Source organism: Delphinapterus leucas, chromosome X, assembly GCF_059928025.1.
Source record: "Delphinapterus leucas isolate spDelLeu-1000000601 "Yukka" chromosome X, BTC_Dleu_Yukka2, whole genome shotgun sequence".
Taxonomy (NCBI): Eukaryota; Metazoa; Chordata; class Mammalia; order Artiodactyla; family Monodontidae; genus Delphinapterus; species Delphinapterus leucas.
In genome coordinates, this window is record NC_143150.1 from 116941417 (window position 1) to 116952514 (window position 11098).

Sequence of the window (11098 nt, forward strand, 5' to 3'; positions counted from 1 at the left end):
CCATCCAAACCGGCTCATGCAGCCGTCACCATCACCGTCAGGACTTTCAGCGCCACAGCCCTAAGGCTGTTTCTAACCCAGAACAAATCTTCTGTCCCATCTGACTTCTTTTTCTTTTTAAATAAATTTATTTATTTTTGGCTGTGTTGGGTCTTTGTTTCCGTGTGAGGGCTTTCTCTAGTTGTGGCAAGCGGGGGCCACTCTTCATCGTGGTGCGTAGGCCTCTCACTATCGCGGCCTCTCTTGTTGTGGAGCACAGGCTCTAGACGTGCAGGCTCAGTACTTGTGGCTCACGGGCCCAGTTGCTCTGCGGCATGTGGGATCTTCCCAGACCAGGGCTCGAACCCATGTCCCCTGCATTGGCAGGAAGATTCTTAACCACTGCACCACCAGGGAAGCCCCCATCTGACTTCTGACAGCGCTGAAGTTCATGGTCACACTGCTCCTTAGGGCCCAGTCTCCATCACTGCCTTCTGCTTTGCCTTTGGAAGGGAATTTGCATTTTGTCCTGAACTAAAAACCTAAACCCAAAAGACATCGCAAATGGTGGACTTTCAGGCATCAGCCGTCGAATAGGGATTCTTCAAGAAAGAATGTGAGGATCTCCCCCGAAGCTGGCCGTGTTTTAGCCTCTGCTCTGTGCTGCTTCCACAGCCAGCAGCTCCTGGCGCCACTTGGCTCTGAGTCCCAGGGAAGTTACAAAATGCCCTACCTCCTGGCTGTTAGCCTATTTGAAAATAAAAATGGGTTTACAAGGCCCTGGCATGCTTGCTGTCTGTCATTAGTCACTGCTTCATTCCCTGGAGCTTCAGCTTCAAGCAGCCCAAGTGCTTTGCCAAGCCCCCAGCTCCACACTTGGGCCTCTGCTCGCCCATAGCTGGCTCAGGGCACCGGGGCTGCCAGGCCCACACAGGCTGCCAACTCTTCTCCCGAATCAACCTCCAAATCCAAGCGCTTCACCTCCGCCCCTCCAACCTGGTTGGGCTCACCTGGACTCCTGCGGAGGTCAAACAGAGCTCCCAGGGCTCGTCTCGTCCTGCTCCGGTTCATTCCCAGCTGGGGCTCAAGGAGATCTTCCCCAAGCAGAAACCAGATCTTGTCCCTCCCCTGCTTCCCACCCTCCAGCACCTTCCCAATTAAAGTGCAACCCAAACTTCCCGTGAAGACCTCCAAAGGAGTCACCTGACCTGGCCTCCCACTCCCCCCATTTCCCTCACCTTCTGTTTGCTCTGGTCCAGCTGCTTCCCTTTCTGTCCCTCAAATACTCCAACTCATTCCCAGCTCAGGGCTTTGGAGGCGGGCTTTCACCATTCTAGGCCCAGATCTCTGCACACATGCCACCACCTCTGCACTCCGCTCAGATAGGCTGCACCAGGTAAAGGCACCCTCTCCCCCTCCCTGCCACCCAGCAACTCTCTTCCACAGGATCTAGTTCTCTTCCCAGAATTAGCTTGTTGGCATAGGTGTGCCCGTGTTTATCATCTTCCCCCCTCCCTAGAATGGGGGATCCCTCCAGGGTCGGCATCTTGAGCATCGTGTTCCCCTCTGTATCCTCAGATCCTTAGAACAGTGCTTGGCACACAGTAGGTGCTCAATGAGCATGTCTTGATGGAACCTTCTCCACTCAGGCTAACTCATAACTATCATAAACCCCTTGGGGAACCTTCTTGTATTGTTGCATCTGTGGCCGTACGTAGAGTCACAGTTAATCACGGAACATAATAGTACTTAGGAAGTCTTTGATACAGAACATTTCAGGGGGCTCTGTTTATCTCACGTTCTTCGTCCAGTGTCAGGACAGATGGGAAACGAATGAGGCTGGCAAAACTTCAACTTTTTAGAGTCTAAACTTCTTAGAAACTGAACAGATGATGCCGTGGAACCTCTTACTTGCTGTTCTTTTACACGTTTGAGGAAGTGGCCCCATCTTCTGGAAGAAGTATTACTTTAGGTTAAATGCTGACATGACATTGGTTTCTTCAAAATGAAAAAAAAAAAAAACTCATGCAAATCTGAAACAACTTTTGAATAATCTTATTTCACTTCGTGGTCATTAACTACTACCATTGTTTTCTGATCTGAGATTCTCTTAGACCAGTGGTTCTCAACCAGGAACGCTTTTGCTCCCAGGAGACACCTGGCAATTTCTGGAGATAACTTTTGGTTGTCACAGGACAGTGCCCACAACAATGATTCAGCCCAAAATGTCAAGAGTGCTGAGACTGCAAAATGCTGTCTTAGACTATGTAAGAAAGCACATGTTATTTATAGAAACTTTGGGAAATATAGATAAACTCAGACACAAGAAGCTGCTAGCAACTGTTAACCCTCTGGTGTTTCAGCTTTCTAGGATTTGTTTCCTGTGCACATATATTAACAAAAATTGTATGTACTGGATATACTGTTTTGTAACTCTTTTTAAATTGTGCCTCATGAACCATGTCCTTGTTGTTAAGTATTATGCTACAACGTGTTTTTGGTTTTTTTTAAGATGTTGGGGGTAGGAGTTTATTAATTAATTTATTTATTTTTGGCTGTGTTGGGTCTTCGTTTCTGTGCGAGGGCTTTCTCTAGTTGTGGCAAGCGGGGGCCAGTCTTCATTGCGGCGCGCAGGCCTCTCACTATCGCGGCCTCTCTTGCTGCGGAGCACAGGCTCCAGACGCGCAGGCTCAGTAGTTGTGGCTCAAGGGCCTAGTTGCTCCACAGCATGGGGGATCCTCCCAGACCAGGGCTCGAACCCATGTCCCCTGCATTGGCAGGCAGATTCTCAATCACTGCGCCACCAGGGAAGCCCTCCAACGTGGTTTTTAATGACTGCATAGTATTTTGTTGTATTGATACACCATTATTTATTTATTCACTTCCCCACCAGAGGACCTTTACATCTTCTCATTTTATCTATTATTTTCAATGCTTTGAGGAGAGATGAACATTTTGGTGTCCAAGTTTCTGTCCAACTATAATTTTCATAAGATGTATTCTTAGAAGTTGGACTGCTAGATCAAAAGTCGTATTTCAAGACTTTAACGTTTACTTTTATTTTATTTTTGGCCATGCCACGTGACTTCCGGGATCTTAGTTCCCCGGCCAGGGATGGAACCCGGGTCCTGGCAGCGAAAGGCGGAGTCCTAACCATTGGACCGCCAGGGAATTCCAATGTCTACTTTTAGAAACTAGTAACTACAGGGCTTCTCTGATGGCGCAGTGGTTAAGAATCCGCCTGCCAATGCAGGGGACACAGGTTTGAGCCCTGGTCTGGGAAGATCCCACATGCTGTGGACCAACTAAGCCCATGTGCCACAACCGTTGAAGCCCGTGTGCCTAGAGCCCGTGCTCTGCAACAAGAGAAGTCACTTCAATGAGAAGCCTGTGCACCACAACCAAGAGTAGGCCTCGCTCAACGCAACTAAAGAAAGCCCACGCACAGCAACAAAGATCTCATGCAGCCATAAATAAATAAATTTATTTTTAAAAACCCAGTAATTCCTTAGTTTAAAAAAAAAAAAGACTAGTAACTACATGGTGAGCTCTTTATGCTTGGGGAAATATTTACACTCCTTGGTATCGCCCACTGTAACTGGCTGTCTTAGGTGGGGCTCCCTCAGAAGTTGATCTGAGAATAAGATTCAAGTGCAAGTCATTTATTTGGGAGAAGCACCAGTCAGGCAGTGAGGAGGTGAGACAGGGAATGGAGAGAAGCCAATGCAAGAGTAGGCTACCTCTGTGGACAGCTGGGCCTTCACACCCCTGGGAAGCTCTAGAAGAATGTATGCGGCACACCTCAGAGTTGTCCCACCTGAGGGGGAAGAAGCTGGGGAATTGACCCTCCCACTCTCATTCATTCATCATGGCCCAGGGCTGCTCCTGGGACAACTCAGTGCCACTCTGGCCTTCATTGCACACAGGCTGGGTGTGCTCCCATGGCAGGAGAGAGCCCCTGCGGGAGAGTGCCAGGCGCTTGCAGGAGAAAGCCGTCAGTGTGCAAGGGGATGGTGAGTGCCGAAGATATTACTGTTGGTGCACTGACAGTGTCAGCCACACTGGGCCCGTAGTGAACACACAGTAGAGGCCCACCGAGTATTTTTCAAACAAACTAATGTCACTAATGTTTAGTGATTAACTGATTCCATGTATGCACATAGAGGCAACAATGCAAGAAAATTCCCCAAGGAGTTTGTGATAGTTACAATTTTAGCCTGAGTGAAGAGTCACGCCATCTTAGAGTAGGAGATGAGCTCCGGAAACATCCCAGTCAAGCTTTGCACTTCACAAATGAAACAGGTCCATCCGATGATAGACTCCATGTGCCTACGTGCGGGATAAAGGGTCTGATCATTCCAATAATTGACAAGTAACTAAGCATTCAGCTCCGGACCTTGGGATGCATTTTCTGTCCCCCAGGCATTCCAAACTCCCATCTGTCTCAGAGGGACAGAACTTTTGAACTTTGCACTTGTTGTTTCCTTCTGCATAGAACGGTCTCCCCTAGATCTTTGCACAGATAACTTCTTCTCTTGGCTCCAACGTCACTTCCTCATCCAAGCCACGCTGGCCTATGGTTATCACAATCGACAAGCTTAGGGAGATACCATCAAATGGTCAAAGCACATGAAAGGCACTGACACCCAGAGAATGGCCAGCAAACACAAATAAAGGGTTGTAAGATGTATAGGAAATCAGCAGGTGGTTTGGGCAGAAGGAGATGAGGAATTGAGTCCCAGTAGATGTGTGTTCATTGCGGTGCTGATTATCTAGTTTCCACTCTCTGCTTTCTCCATCCTTCCCCATCCCGTGGCCGAGGAGGTTGACCTGCATGCATTACATCCATATACCCCCTTGCTCTCTGGCTTCCTCTTGGGCCCAACCAGTGGACGACACTAGCAAGAGATGGGGGCTGAGTGGGGTCAGTGTAAGTACTCCCTGCGGAATTCCTCCCTGTGGAATTCTGTAATGCTTTCCCAATCCTTTTTTTTTTTTCTTTTTCTTCTTTTTTTTTTTTTCTGGCTACACCACGTGGCATGTGGGATCTTAGTTCCCAGAACAGGGATCAAATCCATGCCCCCTGCAGTGGAAGCATGGAGTCTTAACCACTGGACCACCAGCGTCCCCAGTCCTTTATGAATAAACCCTTTATTAAACATGTCTTGACTTACCCAGTTTGCATGTTGTTTTCTGCCGGGATCTTGACTGATAAAATAATTTAGTATATTTAAGACTCAGACATTTAACTCAACACCTGTTTATTTCAGAGGCTTTTCCACAGTCATTTGAAATGATGTTATGCAAAGACACCTGTCTGGTTCTCTTTTTTCCTTTCTTGAAGGTCATGTTTTCTGAACCCTTTCTCATCTTTGTGAACTTTAAAAAACCACCTGGGTTGATTTCCTCATTGTGGCTCCTGACTCCAGAGGGGTCTGGCACTGAGTTTCCTATCAGAACACCTTCCCGCCCTCTGCCTTATGGGCTACAGAGAATGGGAATCATTTGAGCTTTCTGAATGCCAGGAAGGTGGGCATGGGAGACTGTAAATCTTCAGACAAATTGCAATTGTGAAATGTCAGTAGCTCCTACTTTCAAAAACCTAGCAACGCGGGTGGGAAGGAATTGGGAGATTGGGATTGACATATATACACTATTGATACTATGTATAAAGTATATAACTAATGAGAACCTACTGTATAGCTCAGGGAACTTAATGCACTATGGTGACATAAATGGGAAGGAAATCCAAAAAAGAGGGGATATATGTATATGTATAACTGATTCACTTTGCTGTACAGTAGAAACTAACACAAAATTGTAAAACAACTATACTCCAATAAAAATTATTCAAAAAAACCCCAAAGAAACCTAGCAAGGACCTTCAGATGAGAGCCTGTTAATCTCCAAGGACGTTAGGTGTAGGGAAAGTGTTCTGTAAGAAAGGTTGGGATTTTCTCCTCCTAGCCCTTCTCCCTTATTTCTATCATCCACCCTCCAAGAAGAGTAGTTTTTGATGGAACATGGTATTTCAATTCACACAAAGTCGGCTTTGGGAGATGGTCAATATTAGAAAAAGAAAAGATTGATGTGGCCCATTGAAGCTCTACTCTAAGAAACTGAAAGCCTTCCTTTAATGACCTGCCATCACAGAGCAGGACGGAGTGGGCAGGAGTTTTGGACCCTGAGGATCTGATGGTGCTTCTCCAGATGGCTCTGGTACCCCCAGATGTGTAGAGTTCATAATGGCCCCTCCACAGTGGGCATACTTAGGATTCTGTGTTTTTTTGTTTTTGTTTTTAGGATTGTATTCTTCATTAACATGGCAGCTCAAGAAGTTATTTTATTCATACAACAAACATTATTGATTACTTACAACATGTTGGACACTAGAGACAGAAAAGTGAACATGACACAGACCCTGCCTTTGACAAGCTGCTAACAGCTCAGTGGAGAGACAAGCATAAATAAATAACTAGCCAGAGAGGTACAAGGAAACCCAGCTGAGGGACTGAATTCCGCCTGAGGTGCTTGGGAGAAGGCTTGCTGAGGAAGTGATAATTGTACTAGATATGAAAGGAGCCATAGAAATTCATCAGGTAGGGAGGAGTGAAAAGGCTATTCCTGTAAGAGGGACCGGCATTTGCAAAGGCACACTGAAGAATGACAAAGCATAGAGTGTTCAAAGACCAGTCCTCTGTAGCTGCAGAGGAGGGGTCTTGGGTAGGAGCAGGGGTGGAGTGGGATAACCCAAGAAATTATGAAAAATGTGTTTTTAAACTTCCACATGAGAAACTTTTTTGGGGAGGGACATGCTTTTCTGTTACTATCTAATTTTATTACACTGAAGCAGACCTTTTTTCCATGCACATTTGCATTTTAAATATAAAATAGATTTAGCTACAGTAATCAATACAGTATGGTAGTGGCACAAAAACAGACATATAGATCAAAGGAACAGGAGAGAAAGCCCAAAGGTAAACCCACGCACTTACGGTCAATTAATCTATGACAAAGGAGGCAAGAGTACACAATGGAGAGAAACAGTCTCTTCAGCAAGTGGTGTTGGGAAAGCTGGACAGCTGTGTGTAAAAGAATGAAATTAGAACATTCTCTAACACCACACACAGAAACAAACTCAAAATGGATTAAAGGGCTTCCCTGGTGGCGCAGTGGTTGAGAGTCCGCCTGCGATGCAGGGGACACGGGTTCGTGCCCCGGTCCGGGAGGATCCCACATGCTGCGGAGCGGCTGGGCCCGTGAGCCATGGCTGCTGAGCCTGCGCGTCCGGAGCCTGTGCTCCACAGCGGGAGAGGCCACAACAGTGAGAGGCCCGCGTACTGCAAAAAAAAAAAAAAAAAAAAAAAAAAAGGATTAAAGACCTAAATGTAAGATCAGATACTACAAAACTCTTAGAGGAAAACATAGGCAGAACACTCTTTGACAGAAATCACTGCAATGTTTTTTGGCATCCATCTTCTAGAGTAATGGAAATAAAAACAAAAATAAACAAGCGGGACCTAATTAAACTTAAAAGCTTTTGCACAGCAAAGGAAACCATAAACAAAACGAAATGACAACCTACAGAATGGGGGGAAATATTTGCAAATGATGGGATTGACAAGGGCTTAATCTCCAAAATATACAAACAGCTCATACAGCTCAATATCAAAAAAACAAACCACCCAAGCAAAAAAATGGACAGAAGATCTAAATAGACATTTCTCCAAAGAAGACATACAGATGGCCAACAGGCACATGAAAAGATGCTCAACCTTGCTAGTTATTAGAGAAATGCAACTCAAAACTACAATGAGGTATCACCTCACACCGGTCAGAATGGCCATCATCAAAAAAGTCTACAAATAATAAACGCTGGAGAGGGTGTGGAGAAAAGGGAACCCGCTTGCACTGTTGATGGGAATGTAAATTGGTACAGCCACTATGGAGAGCAGTATGGAGGTTCCTTAAAAAGCTAAGAATAGAGCAAACCTATGATCCTGCAATCCCACTCCTGGGCATATATCGGGAGAAAACCATAATTTGAAAAGATACACACACACCAACGTTCACTGCAGCACTATTTACAATAGCCAGGACATAAAAGCAACCTAAATGTCCATTGACAGATGAATGGATAAAGAAGATGCGGTATATATACACAACAGAATATTACTCAGCCATTAAAAAGAATGAAATAATGCCATTTGCAGCAACATGGATGGACCTAGAGATGATCATACTAAGTAAGCCAGACAGAGAAAGACAAATATATGATATCACTGATATGTGGAATCTAAAAAAAATGATACAAATGAACCTATTTAAAAAACAGAAATACACTCAGACATCAAAAACAAATTTATGGTTACTGAAGGGGAAGTGGGGGAGGGATAAATTAGGAGTTTGCGATTAAAATATACATGCTACTATATATAAAAAAGATAACCAACAAGGACCTACTGTATAGCACAGGGAACTAAACTCAATATCTTGTAATAACCTATAATGGAAGAGAATATTAAAAAAAAGAATATATATGTGTGTATATATATATATATATATGAATCACTTTGCTATACATCTGAAACTAACACAACATTGTAAATCAAATATATTTCAATAAAAATTTTTTTAAAATTCCAAGGAGCCACAAGACTGTGGAAAGATGATGAGGTCAGGAACCAGAAGGCCTGAGCTCCAGCCTGTTTCTCATATTTGGTAATCATGCAACCCAGGAGTAATTATCTCACCCCTCAGCTTCAAGATTTTTTTGTGTGTTTTAGGAGAATACATTTGGTCACTTCATTTGCCTTCTAAATGTCCTTTCAAGGAGAAATGCCTTTAACTATGTTCTTAATTCCATGGAATACACAGTCTTTTTTGGAGTGATTAGATTATTTAGCATTAGCTCACAGTCATGGTGATCTAGGTAATCAAGGGAGGTTGAATAAGATCATTCATAGCAATCAGAGGCTGCAATTTCAAGTGAACAAATATTCTAACAAATGTAACTTCCTATAATAAACACTGACAGTTCCAAGTCTACAAGTCAACAGTCTTGGGAACCACTAAAGCAAACTTTTCAAGGCTTTAGAAAACTTTTTGGATTTTGTTCTTTTCTTTTTTTTTTTTTAAACATTTATTAAGATACAAATTTTTTTTTAATTAATTAATTTATTTACTTTTGGCTGTGTTGGGTCTTCGTTTCTGTGCAAGGACTTTCTCTAGTTGTGGCGAGCGGAGGTCACTCTTCATCTCACGCGCAGGCTCAGTAGTTGTGGCTCACGGGCCCAGTTGCTCCGCGGCATGTGGGATCTTCCCGGACCAGGGCTCGAACCCGTGTCCCCTGCATTGGCAGGCAGCTTCTCAACCACTGTGCCACCAGGGAAGCCCTGTTCTTTTCTTTTTAAGGGCAATGTTATGAAGTCAACAAACAGGACAAGTATGGATTAACTGAATTTTTATGGTAACTGGTATAAAAACTATCTCCTTGCAGCTATCTAAATAAAGGCTGATTGTCAGTTCAGGGCTTTGCTTAACCCTTTATCAGATACATGATTTGCAAATATTTTCTCCCATTCCTGCACTGGGTCTTTGTTGCTTCGGGCACGCTTTCTCTAGTTGTGGAGAGTGGGGGCTACTCTTCGTTGTGGTGCGCGGGCTTCTCATTGGGTGGCTTCTCTTGTTGCAGAGCATGGGCTCTAGGCACGCAGGCTTCAGTAGTTGTGGCACTCGGGCTCAGTAGTTGTGGCTCGCGGGCTCTAGAGCGCAGGCTCAGTAGCTATGGCGCACGGGCTTAGTTGCTCCACAGCGTGTGGGATCTTCCCGGATCAGGGCTCGAACCCATGTCCCCTGCATTGGCAGGCGGATTCTTAACCACTGCGCCACCAGGGAAGCCCGTTGCCTTTGCCTTTAGTGTCAGATGCAAAAACTCATTTCCAAGACCAATGTCAAGGAGCTTACCCCCCACGTTTTCTTCTAGGAGTTTTTTGTTTTTGTGGTACGTGGGCCTCTCACTGTTGTGGCCTCTCCCGTTGCGGAGCACAGGCTCCGGACGCGCAGGCTCAGCGGCCATGGCTCACGGGACCAGCCGCTCCGCGGCACGTGGGATCTTCCCGGACCGGGGCACGAACCTGTGTCCCCTGCATCGGCAGGCGGACTCTCAACCACTGCGCCACCAGGGAAGCCCTCTTCTAGGAGTTTTATGGTTTCAGGTCTTACGTCCAAGTTTGTAATCCATTTTGAGTTGACTTTTGTGTACGGTGTAAGAAAGGAGTCCAGTTTCATTCTTTTGCATGTGACCGTCCAGGTTTCCCAACACCGTTTATTGAAGAAACTATACTTTCTCCATTGTATGTTCTTGACTCCTTTGTCATAAATTGTGAACGCTTCTGGGGAGATAATTTAAACATAGTAAAGTGCTCAAATCATAAAAGCACAGCTAGATGAATTTGTACATTTGTATACAACTGCCACTGAAATCAAGATCTAGAATGTTTCCAGCATCCCTGAAGGCTCCCTTACACTCCTTTCAGGTCAATACCACCCTCCCAGAAGTAACCACTGTTCTGATTTCTGTCACCATAGATTAGTATTGCCTGTTCTTGAACATCATATAAGTGGAATCATATAGTATGTGTTCCTTCTTATCTGGCTTCTTTCATTCGGTTCAATATCTATGACATTCACCCATGTTGTTGGATGTTCTCTGCTTCTAAGTTTGATTTGACCTTGATTAAAATTAAAATCCTTTCAGGCTTACATTAACTTGGTTACTTATCTGCAAAATGGGATATATGACAGCCACGTCTCAGGGTTTGGGGAAGCATTAAATTTATAGATAGCGGTTATCCATACAATTTTTGTGATTTGATAATAAGAGATAATAAATATAATTAGAAACAGTACAGTAGCAGAATCAAAGCTTATGTGATTCTCTGAACAGAAAGCAAATGTTATCTTGGGGAAACCTTCCCATTCGGTTACTGGACATGTTCTTTGCTTATCATGTTGCCCCTTTTACTGAGAGAAAAGGCCCTTCGCATCGGTTCCCCACCCAGCGTGCCATTGAGTCAAATGGAGACTATCACTAATGCTCCGTCAGCTCAACAGGAAG